The 15,089-nt window shown below is 39.7% G+C and overlaps 1 long non-coding RNA gene across 1 annotated transcript; it reads right to left on the reverse strand.

Annotated features, from left to right (window-relative positions):
- Window positions 1-6,074: 6,074 nt before the first annotated feature.
- Window positions 6,075-14,809, reverse strand: LOC112963217. The gene is made up of 3 exons (XR_003252539.1): window positions 14,745-14,809; window positions 7,807-7,878; window positions 6,075-6,624 (listed from the first exon to the last, which is right to left on the reverse strand). It is a non-coding gene; the product is annotated as an uncharacterized LOC112963217 (long non-coding RNA).
- Between the last annotated feature and the right edge of the window lie 280 nt (window positions 14,810-15,089).

The following is a 15,089-nucleotide window of genomic DNA, read 5'->3' on the forward strand; positions in this document are numbered from 1 at the left end:
ATGTTGAACCTCGTTAATATAAATAAGAAAAGAACTTTAATAACAAAGTCCTTAGTGAGAAGAACTAATTCTAATTCCACTGTTTTTTTATTTCAAATGCCATTACTTAAATAGGGTTGTGGTGAACATGTAATATTCATGAAACATGAAGCTATTACAATGACAGGAAATGGAACATCTTATGAGACAATTAGTTCTGTATTCATAGCAATGTTTGAATAACATACATTAAATAGGGTCTAAGACCACTGTGATCAATAAAGAAAAAATACTGTATACCTATTCATCTATTTGAATCCATTTTATGCAGAGGCAGATATTCTAAGAAAAGTTATATAATCATGTAATTAAGGATTAGGTCATAATACATACACACACAGAGGTCAAATTACAATCTGAAATGCAGTCTTATTTCACTTTTTCCCCAATTCTGAATGCTTGCAAACTTTAATGTTTTTAACAAAATGTCATGTTTTAAACAAAATTTAATATAATTTCTGTGTAACAACATTCAATTGATAGATTCTCTTTTTCCTCAGCCTTCTCCACCAACCTATACACTTTCAGTGGCTAGGCAAAGCATCAGTCCCTCCCCACCCCAAGCTATTGGTAGACTAATATCCCAGAATTCAACAGCGCTACTTGGAAAATCTGTCCCAGTACTGTGCAGAAGTTTTGAGGATACAAATAATTCTTAATATAGAGCTCCTAAACAGTTTGTTAACCTCATAAATCTAATTTAGTAAGGTATCTGTCTTCACAATGTCAGTTCAGTGCTACTTGCTGTTCCTTGTCCACTTAAACAAAAAGACATAGRTACAGCCAAGAATATTCAACAGTTCCACATTTGACATTATTTCCTAATACCCGAGATCTTCCTTAAAAAGACAGTATTCTGTCCTGATATATCCTACTTTCAGCCCAGCTGCAGATCACTGACTGAAATTCTGCATGCATTAGTAAAGCCTAGCTTTATAGGAAAGCAGTCTACTGTGAGATGACCAGCATTAGAGGGAGAACTTCAAGATAAGGATAAAAATTTTCATGGAAATTTGTGCCTTAGTAATTCTGGCCACTTAGACTACTAACATGAGACACACTAAGTGCATCTACATTAGCATTTTACTTTGGATCAGAAGTGTGTTTTTGAAGCTAATCTCCCTGTTCTCCTAATTTACTGCACTTCAGTTCACACCATGTAAATGTTTCGAAGAACACAGGCTTGATTCTTTTTGGAGAAAACTTATCCAAAACATGAATGCTAGGAGCATACATAATGCACTCAGAACACTAATGGTCATTCAGACCATGGAACCAAACTATAACTAGTCCAAATAAAAGCCTCCAAATTGCATAAGGAGTCAGATCCTTTGCACAAATTATTTTGTTTTACAGATCCAAACCTACTGTGTAGCATTACTTACAAATGTAGACACAGCTTTCAAGTTTGCTTTGGAAAGTAGCATTATGGACTTGAACAATGCCTGACTCTTACCAGTTCTTCAACAGTCAGCCTGTCATAAACAAGTCAACAGACTATGCCTTGTAAGATTAAGATCTCCCCTTAAATATCATAGACAGCTTTGTATGAAAAGCTTCTCTGCCAAATAAAGGGGATAGATGAACCATACGTTTCTATTCCTTATCACCCTTTTTCACTTTCCATCAACAGAAAAAGGTGGTGGGGGTGAAGGGTCTTAGTCATTCTTCATGGAGTTATGTAAGAGCCCTCCACTTCAGAAATGGATGATCCAGAAAAAAAAGCATAAACATGAGTGTTACACAACTCAATCTTGATATTCTTAATGATGCACATAATCTTTGTCACTTAGAACACAAAAATTAATAGGGTCAATAGAAAAGAATTTATTACTGACATGCAACAATTCTATTTAACTGTCACTGCCAAGTTTTAAAACTATGAGCTTCATATCAATCATCAAAAGAGTCTATCCAAATATTTACTGAGGAGTTGCAGAATGAGTACTGAAGGACTGTAGGGTCTAGCTTAAGATCAGTGAAAAGTAATGCTGATTACCAACTGCATCTTGTACAATATCTGGAAAAGTAATAGTGAACGCTTGATGAATGGCTGCACAAAGAAAGCAGAGACTCATTTGATATCCTGAATAGCTTGAACCTCTATCCAGTAGCAAAAAATTGTCAGGATATCTTGTCTGAATATTTTGAGAAATATATTTCTCTGTCCAGCATCTACAGTCCCCTCCAAGTAAGTTGTATGGAATTCTCTTACGTGGAAGTAAAGTGCTGCTGTTTAGTCTTCACAAAGAACATGGGGGGAAAGAAAGGGGGGGGGGGAAGAGGACAGCAATCAAATGTTGGGTGCAAAAACTGTACGAAATCCAAGCCCTCAGACAAATCAGTAAGAGGTAACAAAGAAATAGTTAGAATAAAACTTCTAGAAAATACTCAGATGATATCCAAAAAAGCACTTGCTTCTTCCCAAGAATTCTGGTTGATTCTCAGTCTTACTTCTCCCAGCCTGAAATTCCCTGTGCCAGGAGCTAGGCTCTGCCATGGAGCTATCTCTGTGTCCAAGTCCACTAAGATGAGGTACATCTCAGGGATCCTGGAGCTAATAGAAGGAAGTGAGATCACCTGCACAGCTCTGGATTTAGTGGACATCTTCAGGAGAACTAGATTTTCTCAACTTTCTCCTCAGTGACATTACATTAATGTAACTGAGGTGAGTGGTCTTAAAAGATGAATTCAATGCAAGGATGAAGTCTGTAAATGCCTTGGTCAGAAAGCCTTAGACCACATAAATCTTCAATTTTAGTTAGTTAGTAGGACAGGTTCCAGTATCAGTCAAAGCTTGGAGGTGGAGCTAACTGATATCCTTTTCTTGAAGCAAGCTTCCTATGGGATACAAACCATTTTCAATCTCCAAAATTATATTTTACTATAATGTAAAAATAAATTTTCATAGCCTAGTTTAAATCTGGAAAAATGAGAACTGCTGGATGAGACGAATTAAATAAAGGCAGTAAACAAATCAACTGTATTAACCCTATATTCTTAGATGATAGGTATCTTCCATTCTTTTCCCTGTCCAGCAACTTTCAGTAGCTTCTTGAGTAGAATAAAAACCACAGTCCCCTCTGTCTTCCTAGAAATGTGACTTTCTTCTATTGCCTTTGAGGCTTGTTGAAAGTCAAACTTCTTCTTCCCTGTTGCAAGCAGAAATCTTGCTCTTCTTGGGCATTCCAGGTTTCGCTCTTGCTACAAGCTCTGTATCTGGTATATCTTCCTGTCTGCTGCAACATGAATTGCATTGACTCTCACAGAAGGACTAGTCTTCCACACCCCTAAGAGCTCAGTTTTTATCCAGAGTGCAGAAGCCTTAACAAAATAAATAGACTGTCTTCTTCCCTGCTGTCCAGCAATCTTCTTTTTAACAAAATATATAACACATRCTACTTACAATAAACAAGTTTAATAACTTTACCATCTATCATGATGTATAATTGCCAGTACACTAACTTGTACTAAAATTCAATAAATAAAAGGATAAATTGAGAAATAAGCTAGTCTAAGTGAATGGTTTCCCAGATACAAAAGAATCCTCACACTACTGCTATATGTATTTTTGTAGTAGCTGAATGGTAAGCAATCCTTTACTCAGGTGCATTTCCAGTGAAGAACAAGAATGTCAACTAGAGAAACAGGCTTTGAAAGAGCCATTAACTTCTTCTCATATCCTTAACRGTCTTTCCTTAAGAGAGCTATTGTTTTCTCTGTTTTTTCTCAGCTCCTCGTCTTATCTTTTCTCCTTTCTCTTCCAGCATATGCTTCACCTCTCCTCCTGTTTGACCAACCCATACCAAAGAAAGGTACACTATTACTGGGGCCAGACTTCAGCTTATTTTAGTTCAACTGGTAACAGTAGTTCCCTACAAGGACTCACAAATCTGCCCAAGTGTCATACAAAAAGAAATTTTTTCCTCTGTCTTCCCTGATAATAGATTTCAGAACACTGTATAAAAGAAAGTTCAGCAAAACAAGCCAAACCTGCTGTAACAGTTATCTGCCTTGTGACATATGCAAATGATGGAGGGTTTCAAAACAGAYGGTGCCAGAAATTTCTTGGGCAGCAGGACCAGGCTTCAAAGCCTCTTCTAAGAAAATGAGAAGCAACTCCACAGAGGTGAAGACAGCTCAGGACTAATTTAAATTTGTTATTTCAGCAACAGCTATCAACTATAGCTAAACTGCAGGACAGGAACTTGAAATACACATTTTTGAGCTTACAGCGGGGATGCTTCCCATTCAGAAACAGTCATGATACTAACTAATTACAAAGGCTTTTTTCATTTATTTGCTTTCTTCATATTGATTTAGGCTAAACTGTGAGTACAGTCAGATTAAGCTATGTTTGTCAGACTTTGTGTTATAACTTACCTAAGGAACTTGGCTCTTACCATTTAGACCGCCCTTTCGGAATGGCGGCGGCGGCAGCAGGGGCGGCGGCAGCAGGGGCGGCGGCAGCAGGGGCGGCGGCAGCAGGGGCGGCGGCAGCAGGGGCGGCGGCAGCAGGGGCGGCGGCAGCAGGGGCGGCGGCMTCTTTCTCACTAGCACTTTTTTTCCCAACTTCGCTAAAAAGGTATTCCCATATGCTGGTATTACTTCTTCTTGCTGTAAAATTATATATATTATATATATAATTAAGTCTATTTTTATATTTAAAAATGCATTAAAAATGTATGTAATTAAATCATCACATAATGGCAATAAAGAACAATGTATTATTTATACTACAAATATGTCAGTTAGTAGGACAGAAAAATGCTAGGAGAAATAGAAATATTCTGCTATTCCATTTCTCTATCACATTTCCCAGTGAAAGAATGATTAGTTTGCGCAGTCTGAATTTCTTTTCTTGCTCTATTGATCTTTATTTAAGAATAAAAATTGCTGTCATTCTAAATCCACCTCTAACAAAGAGCATGCTCCTTGTCTTTGGTCCACATTCTCTCACCCTTGTTCCTACTTCTGTTCACCTGAACAAACTCTAAATGAAAATCTCAATATTTCTCAGTTTCCTCCAATTTTGTGTCCTGTAATTCAGAGGTTCAGTCCCATTCATGCTCCAGTTGCAGAACTGCTTCCAGTTTGCCAGATCATAACTATCTGTATTGTGACCAATCTGGATATTTGACATCAGTCAGGTCTTGACTGAGCATTTGCTAAAAAAGGCCTGTTCTTAAAAAGCTTGGACCTTGTTTATTAAGTTCTTTGATCTAAACAAAAACTAAGGGCTACATAGTCCAGGCTACAGAAACAGACAGGCAAATATACACTGCTTTGTCAGGCCATCATAGTGATGATACCCTAAGATAGAGAGCATTACCTGGTCACATATGGTAAACAAAATGAATCAGAACTTATTTTTTGGCTTGTAGCATACACAACCTGCACAGTATGCAATCTATAACCTGAAAGTGGGAGTGGGAGCGTGTGTAGGAGAAAAATATCTTTCTTTTTCAAAAGGTCTGCGTATGTTGCAGGAAGTCCTGAGCTTCAATAATAGACTTCTCCAGCTCATTTGTGTCAGGCATAAGAGGCAAGACACCCAACCGTAAAGGACACTGAAGAATATAGAACCTAAAACATCCAAGTCTGATAAACCCATTCTGAATGACAGCCTATTCCATCATAATAAGACATAAAATCTTTTCTTCTACTACTACACTTGCCTTTTAATTTTCTCAGGTCAGAATTATGACACATAGAATGTTCACCAGCCATCAAAACTTCAAATGGCTTCATACAAAAATGCCTATACTGGATCAGAGCAAGGGTCTGTTTAACTCAGCATCCTGTCTGGATAAACGGGTACCAAGGAAAGAGTAAGAACAGGGTAAGCATGCATACATATACACACACACACACTCATGCATATACATACATACACACACTAAATATATATAAATGTATACATATATGTGTATGTAATTCTTCCAAGTACTTTTGATTTTCTCTGAAACACACCTATTTTGATTATTCTCATGATTAAAGCAATTTCAGTTACACTTACTCTTAGGTTTTCTTCCTCTTTCTTTTTTTTTTTTAAGTTCATTCTCCATTATCTGTTTCTCTTCTGCTAGAAGCTGATACTCATTTTTTATCTTCTCATATTTCTAAACATAGATGCAGTGAGTTATTTCATGACAAGAAACAAAGTGACCTGATTTCAGCTTAAAATCTACACAAATAGATTTCCAAATATTTAAATGCTTAGGAAACTGGAAAAATTCAAAGGTTTTGGAAAAATTGCTGTGCTCTCTGAAGCTAGGGAAAACAAAAGACACATAGCACTTGTATGGAGATAGTCAGCACTCAGCAAGTTCAAGGCCTTAATTCTGTCTCAGAAAGGATTTATTTCCAGACTGCCATCTGTTGGCTTTATAAACTCTGTTCTATGTTTTCATGCGGAATTTTTTTGCCTTGCAATGGAAGAAAATTTCACCTTAGATTAGGGACAGGATTCATCTCAGACTAACACATCTGAATGCAGGTACCTACATATGATGAAGTCTTAAGTTAAACTGTTAACAATACAGTATACCTACAGCTTCCAGGAGATCCTGTTCATTTGAAATTCTGAAAAAGAAAAGCATAACATTCGCCTGACTCTTTTTACATTATTTTTCATCATTACTTGTTGACTGAGAAGGCACTGCATGCAATCTAAACTATTAAAAGTGCTATTTTATAAAACACTGCATAGGTATTTGCTTTTGTTTTTACATTAAATATTGCATTTCCTGGTCAGACAGCTTGTATGAGTTTTAATCCAGCATAACTGTTTTAAAGAGCAACTTTCCAATCCAATGTTTTCTGTATACAAATAGCTTTTTTCTGGGATGGGGGTGGGGGAGTGTTAAGTACTACAGTGAGAAAACCCAGGACCTTTTGATACAAGATACCCACAAAAGAAAAAACACATTTAAATTCTTCATTTTTCACATTTTCATCTCACTTCAAAGCAGCAAATAACATCAAAATATGTTCTCTCTTAGTCATTGAGATTGTCATTCTTTTCATTCTATGTTTGTAAATCTACATTAAGATATCTGCCTTCTTATGGTTTCTTCCCATAAAGGTAAGTTTGAGTAAATTTTCCCAAGGTTTGATGCAAAATGTTCAGAAATAATGAGTTAAATAACCTAACAGTACATAAAGTAACACTAGAGTTCTCATTCTCCCCCACTCTTTCCCTCTCTCCCCCACACCCACATGCCCCCTTAAGAAAAATCTTTGGTAACTGATCTTAGAACTGGCTAAATCTCCTGACAGGCCAGCTGTCCATCAGGAAATAAGCTGATGCAGTCAGGGTATTCTAAAACAACCTTCTCATTTTTACAGAATTTTAAATCAACATTTACATGAATTTTACAGAATTTTAAATCAAGAGAAACTATTAAAATGTAGAGTTATGAAATTAAAATCTTTTTAACTAGGCTAAAACAATGAGATCACATGAAATTTCAACACCTCGATTCCATAGAACAGAAAGTTAAGGTTTTTGCCATCTCTAATTCTTATAAAGGAGATTAAATATCTCAGGTTCAGTACCATTCCTTTGGAAACTTCTATAAACTGTCATCAGTAGCCTTTGGAATCTTAAATAGTAAGCCCTACTCTTGATTTTCAGATCTGAAAAATATCCAGCGTGTAAAATACGCTAAAATATCTACAGTGATTTGGAACAAACAATGCATTTCTACTGCCATTCTAAGGCCCAGTAACACTCATAAACATCTGTTTAGAAAGAATTCTTACCGCTGTAATTTGTTTGTCTTTAAAATACTTTCACTATTTCTAATATGCGTGAATTCATTGATTCAAAAGTTTCTGCAGAGAAAAAAGATTCCGGTATCAAATATATATACATATATATATATACATACACACACACACACTATTGAAATGTAAGTCAAATAAGATTTGAGCATGTATGTCAGAGATGCCTTGTAGCAGCCAAATGGCCAGAGATTTTCTTGGCATACCCTGGTATCAGTTTAGTGAGGTTCGGGAGCAGAAGGCTCCAGAGAGGTGGCAGTTCCTGCAGGCTTTCCATCCCTCCCCAGAGCTGCCAAACTATGCTCCCAGGCAGCAACTGATGGATCAGATGAGGAAAAAGAGAGTTGGCCCAGTCCTCAGGAAGGCCTCTGCCCTTGACCACTGCTATACATTTCAGGTGTAAAGAGACTCTCTCCAAGTCACACAGGGAAAACATGCTGTGGCAGCAGGTTCTAGTTCTCATTATCCCAGTCATTGTACTTGCCCTTTTAACAAAATTTTGTCAATACTGCCTATCTAAGGTTAATTCCTGGTTCAAAGGGTGATACTCTCATCACACTAGTCATCCTATGCCTCTATATGTTCATCTCTTTAGAAGTTGAAAGCCATATAGTTCCTCTCAGTCAATAGACTCAGAATTTGAACATTTCTGCTGTCAGTTTCTGTTTAGCTGAAGGTATTCCCCCCCCTTCATATTACTTGTCTTTGACTAAATCTAAATGCCTTCCTAGCTACTCAGTCTCTTGAGTTGGAAGAGAATCTGGGTCATGTGGCACTGGTGGCCCACAGTAAGGCTGGAAGGGTACAGGCCATTCCTGAAAAGCTAATTTTAGCCTTTGTGCTAGGAAAAGACATGCACAGAACATGGGCCCCGAGCACTTCATGCGCAGAGGGCAGAGAGTGCTTCTAGGACCATGACACATGATATTCTGGACTATGGTCCATGGTTCATTGCTGGCCAGGTATGATCACTGTTTGAACAGTTTCAACCAAAAACTGTTTTCCTAGGCACAGGAAAATATGGAGGATTTCACTTGAAAGCTAAAAATGGGGAGGAATGAACAGGACATAAGTTCTTGTCTCACTGAGGTAGAGGCAGGGAGAAGGTTTCCTGGTGAGAGAGTTCATTTGGGCCTAATCAGCTGACTCTGTCCTTGTCCATCTGGTTTTTATCAAGTCTAACATCCCCAAGCTGTGGCAACTGCTTACACAGCCCATATCAAGCTTCTATTCCTATTGTCATTTCCCAGAAAAGCAGAAAGCAAGCAAAATCTCTAATTCCCCCTTCCTGTCCTTCCTCAGCTGCCTATCAGCTTCCCTCTAACATTCTCATGCCAAGGCCTGTGAGCTTTCCAGAGAGCTTGGCAGCAGCAGGCAAAGCTGCACATGAAAAAATACAAGGGGGAAAAAAAAAAAAAAAAAACAGGCGGAGAGGGCCAGGAACCTTATTTGCCCAAAAGTGGGAAAGTAGTCAAAGTGGATCAAGCACTGCTGGGTTTGAGCACATGAAGTTGGCAAGCCTCAGAGGCCATGGTAAAGCACAAAGATGTTCCCACTGGGGTATAAAGAAATGGCACAGACATTGGGAATCAGTTCTTTCTAAATTCTTTCTATTCTCCCCACTACAGTCCCACACTGGAAAAAGGCATTCCCAGTTAATCCATATTCCTCTGTTTCACTCAGTCCATTCCTGGAACCTCAAAGTGCGCACAGCCCTCAGCAATAAGAGACAGTATTCCAGAAAGGAGCTCCTTAAACATTTGCAGAGGATGCAAGGAATCTGTTCCTCACTATTTGAGACTGGAGGGAAGGGCTCATCTTACATCCTTGCAGAGGTTGTACAGAACACAGCAGACATCCATAATCTGAAGGGCAGGGGGAATATTTGCATCCACACAGGGCCCACTACCTCGCAGTCAAACAACCTCTGACTCTACTGCCATATTGGTAAGAATACAGTGAAATCTGTGATGGGCTCCATCATTATTTTGAGCTTCATGACCCAGGAGCACAGTAGATATGCAGCATCTCCCACAACAGACAATGCCACCTGAACACTGCAGATGATGCTGACCCTCATTGCAAAGAAGATACCAGCATCCCTTTTGATTAGGAGGCCAGAGTGGCAGAACATATAGGCATCATGAATCCTTCAAACAAAGCCTGCTGAGATGTCAGGAAGTCTGCCTTGGAGGTCCACCAAACCCTTCTGGACAACTTAGTGAGTGCCCTTGTGAAACAGACACAAGGTGAGAATGGGGATCCTGTCAACAGCCTACATGCATTCTGAGAATCCACGAAGAATAAAGACCCGGATGATCTCCTACATGCTCTGCTGCAAAGGAATTGGGTTTGGAAGATGTTCTCAAAGACCTTCTTCACCACCTAGCCCACAGCAGACTTACCCATCCCAAACTGGTTAGCCACTGACTACTAGTTGTCAAGAGCCAAAAGGCTTCAAAAAGTAATAGCCAATCTCTTGAACCTACTTCTTTTGACATAAAGGATCCCAAAATGTTAACCGATTATAGTATATAGCATCTAAGAAACTACAGCAATCTGCTTCTTTTGCATCAAGTTACTTTCTAATGTAGACATAGCTACAGTGTTCAGAATTATTCCAATTAACTTAATGAACCATATAGAATGAACTGATATTTCTAATCATTCGAGTACTAGAAAGAAGAGTTAGAGCACTGTGTCCAGGAACTAAGTGACTTGCTCTGTGAAGGATCTCAATACTAGCCAGTAATACAGATAATGAAAAGGGAGACTCTGTTGCCTGGAATAACTTCTGCCACTAATGACACTTCCTTAAAAATTTTAAGTGCAGTTGGGCAAACACTGTACTAGTCCCAGCCTACCTTTTCATATTGATCAGATACATTTTCTATGTCACGTCACTTTCAGGGTATCAAATTAAGCATCCAAACAGTTATAAAACATGAACTAATTTTCTTCATGAACTCAGTGTAAGTGTTGCTAGATTTATCTAATCACCCACATTTCTTGAGTTGAGAATAGGTCACCAATCACCTTTCTTCACGGATTCCTAACAAACCCTCCTGAAAAATGGTTCTTGAAACAAAGCGGCAGCAGAAGATTGGCCGGGGGGGGGNAAAGAAAGAAAGAAAGGAAAAAAAAAAGTCCAGGATAGCCAAGTCAGCTCTATCAAAGAAACTTCCTAAAAATCCAAATTAAAATGGAACAATCTCAGGGAAAACAGAGCACGCCTGCCTGTGAAGCATGTGTTGGCAGTGGGGGGGAAAGGAAGGTGAGGTATTCTAAGGAGAAAAGTTAATAAACTTCAAATATACCCTCAAAGATGGTCCTAAGAGGATGAGCCATATGTCATGAGATCTTTGGAACAGCTAAAATGCTGATACTTCCTTTGATTTGACAAATGAAATGAAACAAATGAACAAATGAAAACAAAGCAACACGGGAAAACAAAGGAAAAAGGGACTGCAGGAATCATCATTCTTTCGAGTTGGATTGAAATTTGGTGAAGAATTATTTGGCCTGGGTTTGGCCAACCCAGGGGCCAAACTCAATTTCAAAAGGCATGATAGTCTCCAAAAAAGATTTTAAAGACAAAACCTGCAGTTGGTTATATATATTTTGCTGTTTCATCTTGTCCATCCCCTTCTCCATCTCTTTCCTCTTCAGCTAAAAGGATCTAAAGCTTTCTGCCTCAAACATTACTTATCTCTTTGGGATTCAGCAGAATGGTAAATAGCATGACAGGACAGAACTTAAATTTTCATGATATAAACTAGTTTGATCAACACGTACATGTTAGAAAAATTTTAGTAGATTTAGCCTTACGTTGGTGCATCCTCATCAAAGATCTGTGTCATACTAATCACATCCTCAGTTCCATGTTTCACTACAAGATCTGAAAAACAGTACTTTTATCACTGTCCATTTTGTTTTTAAAAGAAATTTAGCATCAGTTCTTCATAATTCAGAGAAAATAAAAGAAGATCTGGCATTTAATTTATATCACTAACTCACAAAACTGAGAACAAGTTTGGTAATGCTATCTGTGACAGACAAACTGGCAGCATTACATTATTGTTCCACCTTCTTGCAGAAATTTAGAATCTGGCATTAAGCTTTTGAGTAAATTCTGCTCACTGGTTGTGACAGATTAGCTTATACAGCTTCAGACAACTGGAAGGAACCTCATGTTCCCAGGCCCTGGTCCACATGGGGGACTTTAGCCACCCTGATATCTACTGGAAAGTCAATACAGAGCACAAACAGTCCAAGAAGTTTCTGGAGTGAATCGATGGCAACTTCCTGACACAGGAAGCCAAAGAGGGAGCACAGCCAAAGGGGGCTGTGCTGGACCTGATAATTGAAAACAAGGAGGAACTGGTCAGGATGTTAAGGTTGGGGCAGCTCTGGCTGCAGTGACCATGAGACAGTGGAGTTCAGGATTCTGAGAGAAGGGTACAATATCAAGACCACAACCGCAGACTTCAGGAGAGCGGACTTCAGCCTGTTCAGGGATCTGCTTGGAAGAATCCCATGAGATCTGGTCCCAGAGAGAAGAAGGGTCCGGAAAAGCTGATTGATTGTCAAGGATATCTCCTCCAAGCTCAAGAATGGCCAATAGGCAGGAAGTCAAGCAAAGGTGGCAGAAGGCCTGCATGGATGAACAAGGAGCTCCTGACAAAAGTCAAACATAAAAAGAAAATATAAAAAGGTGGAAGCTGGGTCAGGTGACCCAGGAGGAACACAGAGACAGTGTCTGAGTATGCAGGGTTAAGAAAGCCAAAGCCTACCTGGAGTTGAATGTGTTGAGAAATGAAGGGCAACAAGAAGGGCTTCTACGGATATATCAGCAGCAAAAGGAAGACCAGGGAAAATGTGAGCCTGTTGCTAAATGAGTTGGGGGATCTGGTGACAAAGGACACAGAAAAGGCAGAGGTACTAAATGCCTTTTTTACTTCAGTCTTTACTGGCAAGATTTACATTCAGGAATCCCAAGTGCCCGAGAGCTGAGGGAAAAGTTTGGAGTAAGGAAAACTTACTCTCAGTGAAGGAGGATCAGGTTAGGAAACATTTAAAAAGACTGGACATGCACACATCCCTGGGACCTGATGGGATGCAGCCACAAGTGCAAAGGAAGCTAGCCAATGTCACTGCAATGCCACTATAATCTTTGAAATGTCATAGCAACCAGGGGAGGCTTCTGATGTCTGGCAGAAAGTGAGTGCCACCCCTATCTTCAAGAAGGGCAAGAAGGAGGATCTGGGAAACTAGAGGCTAGTAAGCCTCACCTCAATCCCTGGGAAGGTGATGATGCAAATCATCCTGGAAACCTTTCCAAATATATCAAGGACAAGAAGGTGATTCAGAGTAGTTACCATGGATTTACAAAGAGGAAGTCGTACCTGACCAACTTGATAGCCTTCTACAATGACTAGTTTGGTGGATGAGGGGAGAACAGTGAATACTGTTTACCTTGACTTCAGTAAGGCTTTTGACACTGTCTCCCCTAACATTCTCATAGACAGGCTAATGAAGTACAGGCTAGATAAGCGATCAGTGAAGCAGACTGAAAATTGGCTGAGCTGCTGAGCTCAGAAGGTCAAAGGCAAGAGTGCAGCTGGAGGCCAGTCACTAGCCACGTATGCCAGGGATTGATACGGACACAAATGCTGTTTAGTATCTTCATTAATGACCTGGATGATGGGACAGTGCATCCTCAGCAGGTTTGCAGATGGTACAAAACTGGGAGGAATTGTTGATACACCAGATGGTTGTACTGCCATTCAGAAGGACCTCAACAAGCTGGAGAAATGGGTCAACAGTAGTCTCATGCAGGTCAACAAAGAGAAGTGCGGAGTCCTGCCCCTGGAGAGGAATAACCCTATGCACCAGTACAGGCTGATGGCTGACTGGCTGGAAAGCAGCTTTGCAGAAAAAGACCTGGAGGTCCTGGGGCACAAGCTGAACATGAGCCAGCCATGTGCCCTAACAGCAAAGATGATCAATGGTATCCTGGGCTGCATTAGGAAGAGCATCACCAGCAGGTCGAGGGAGGTTATTATCCCCCCTCTACTCAGCACTGGTGAGACCACATCTGGAGTCCTGTGTCCAATTCTGGGCTCTCCAGTATAAGACAGACATGGACATACTGGAGCAAGTCCAGTGAAGGGCCATGTAGATGATTAAGGGCTTGGAGCATCTGACATATAAGGAGAGGCTGAGAGCRCTGGGATTGTTCAGCCTTGAGAAGAGAGGGCTCAGGAGGGATCTTATCAAGGTGTATAAATACACAGGGAGGGAGTAAAGAAGATGGAGCCAGAGTCTTCTCAGTGGTATCCAGTGAAAGAATGAGACAACGAGCACAAATTGAAGTACAGGAAATTCCATTTTAAACTTAAGAAAAAACTTTTTCACTGCAAGGGTGGTCAAACACAGGAACAAGTTGCCAAGACAGACTGTGGAGTCTCCAACCTTGGAAATATTCAAAACCCAACTGGACATGGCCCTGGGCAAGCTGCTCTCATTGACCCTGCTTTGAACAGGAGGGTCAGGACTAGACAGTCTCCAGATGTCCCTTCCAACCTCAACAATTCTGTGATTCTGTGATTAACTTCAGATAAAAATGCAGGTCAGAAGAAATTAGTGTTGGGACAGAAGTTCGCATAAGAAGCATCTGCTAAAAATGCCAAATCTGAGATAATGGCTTTTTACGGAAATCAGTGCTACAGTTCAACCTACCATTATGGTCAAATCTCAAGGTCTGTGCACACATACCATGACTTTGTATAGTCTGCATTTTTTTCAAATAACAATACAGACATCTCATTATATTTGTTATTATCAGCATCTTATGTGACTAAAATCACTGCCTTAAAAGGTACTGCCTTTCAGAAATTCAGAGACAACATTCTCACCTTCTAAAATAGTCCTCGGGTCTTTATGACTTGACACTACAGTACTCAATTTTCTTCTCTTTTCCCTGTTAAAATGTACATTACTTCAAATTGAGCATTGAGGGGACAGCTATCTTACAAGGAACATAATGAGGAACTTCTAGAGATAAAAGCATGAGCTATCACACCATGAGCTAAAAACACAACGCTCTAAGAACTTGCAGCGTTCTCCATTCCCTGCTGACTCTCTGGATAATCACAATCTTTCCTTTACGTGCAGAACCTTCCAAAGCCATGCTAAAATTAATAGCGTTGGGTTTGTGCGGCTCAGACTTTCAGGGTAGCCTACACACTCTCACTTCCTCC

The sequence above is a fragment of the Apteryx rowi genome, unplaced genomic scaffold, assembly GCF_003343035.1.
Source record: "Apteryx rowi isolate R43461 unplaced genomic scaffold, aptRow1 scaffold_164, whole genome shotgun sequence".
Taxonomy (NCBI): domain Eukaryota; kingdom Metazoa; phylum Chordata; class Aves; order Apterygiformes; family Apterygidae; genus Apteryx; species Apteryx rowi.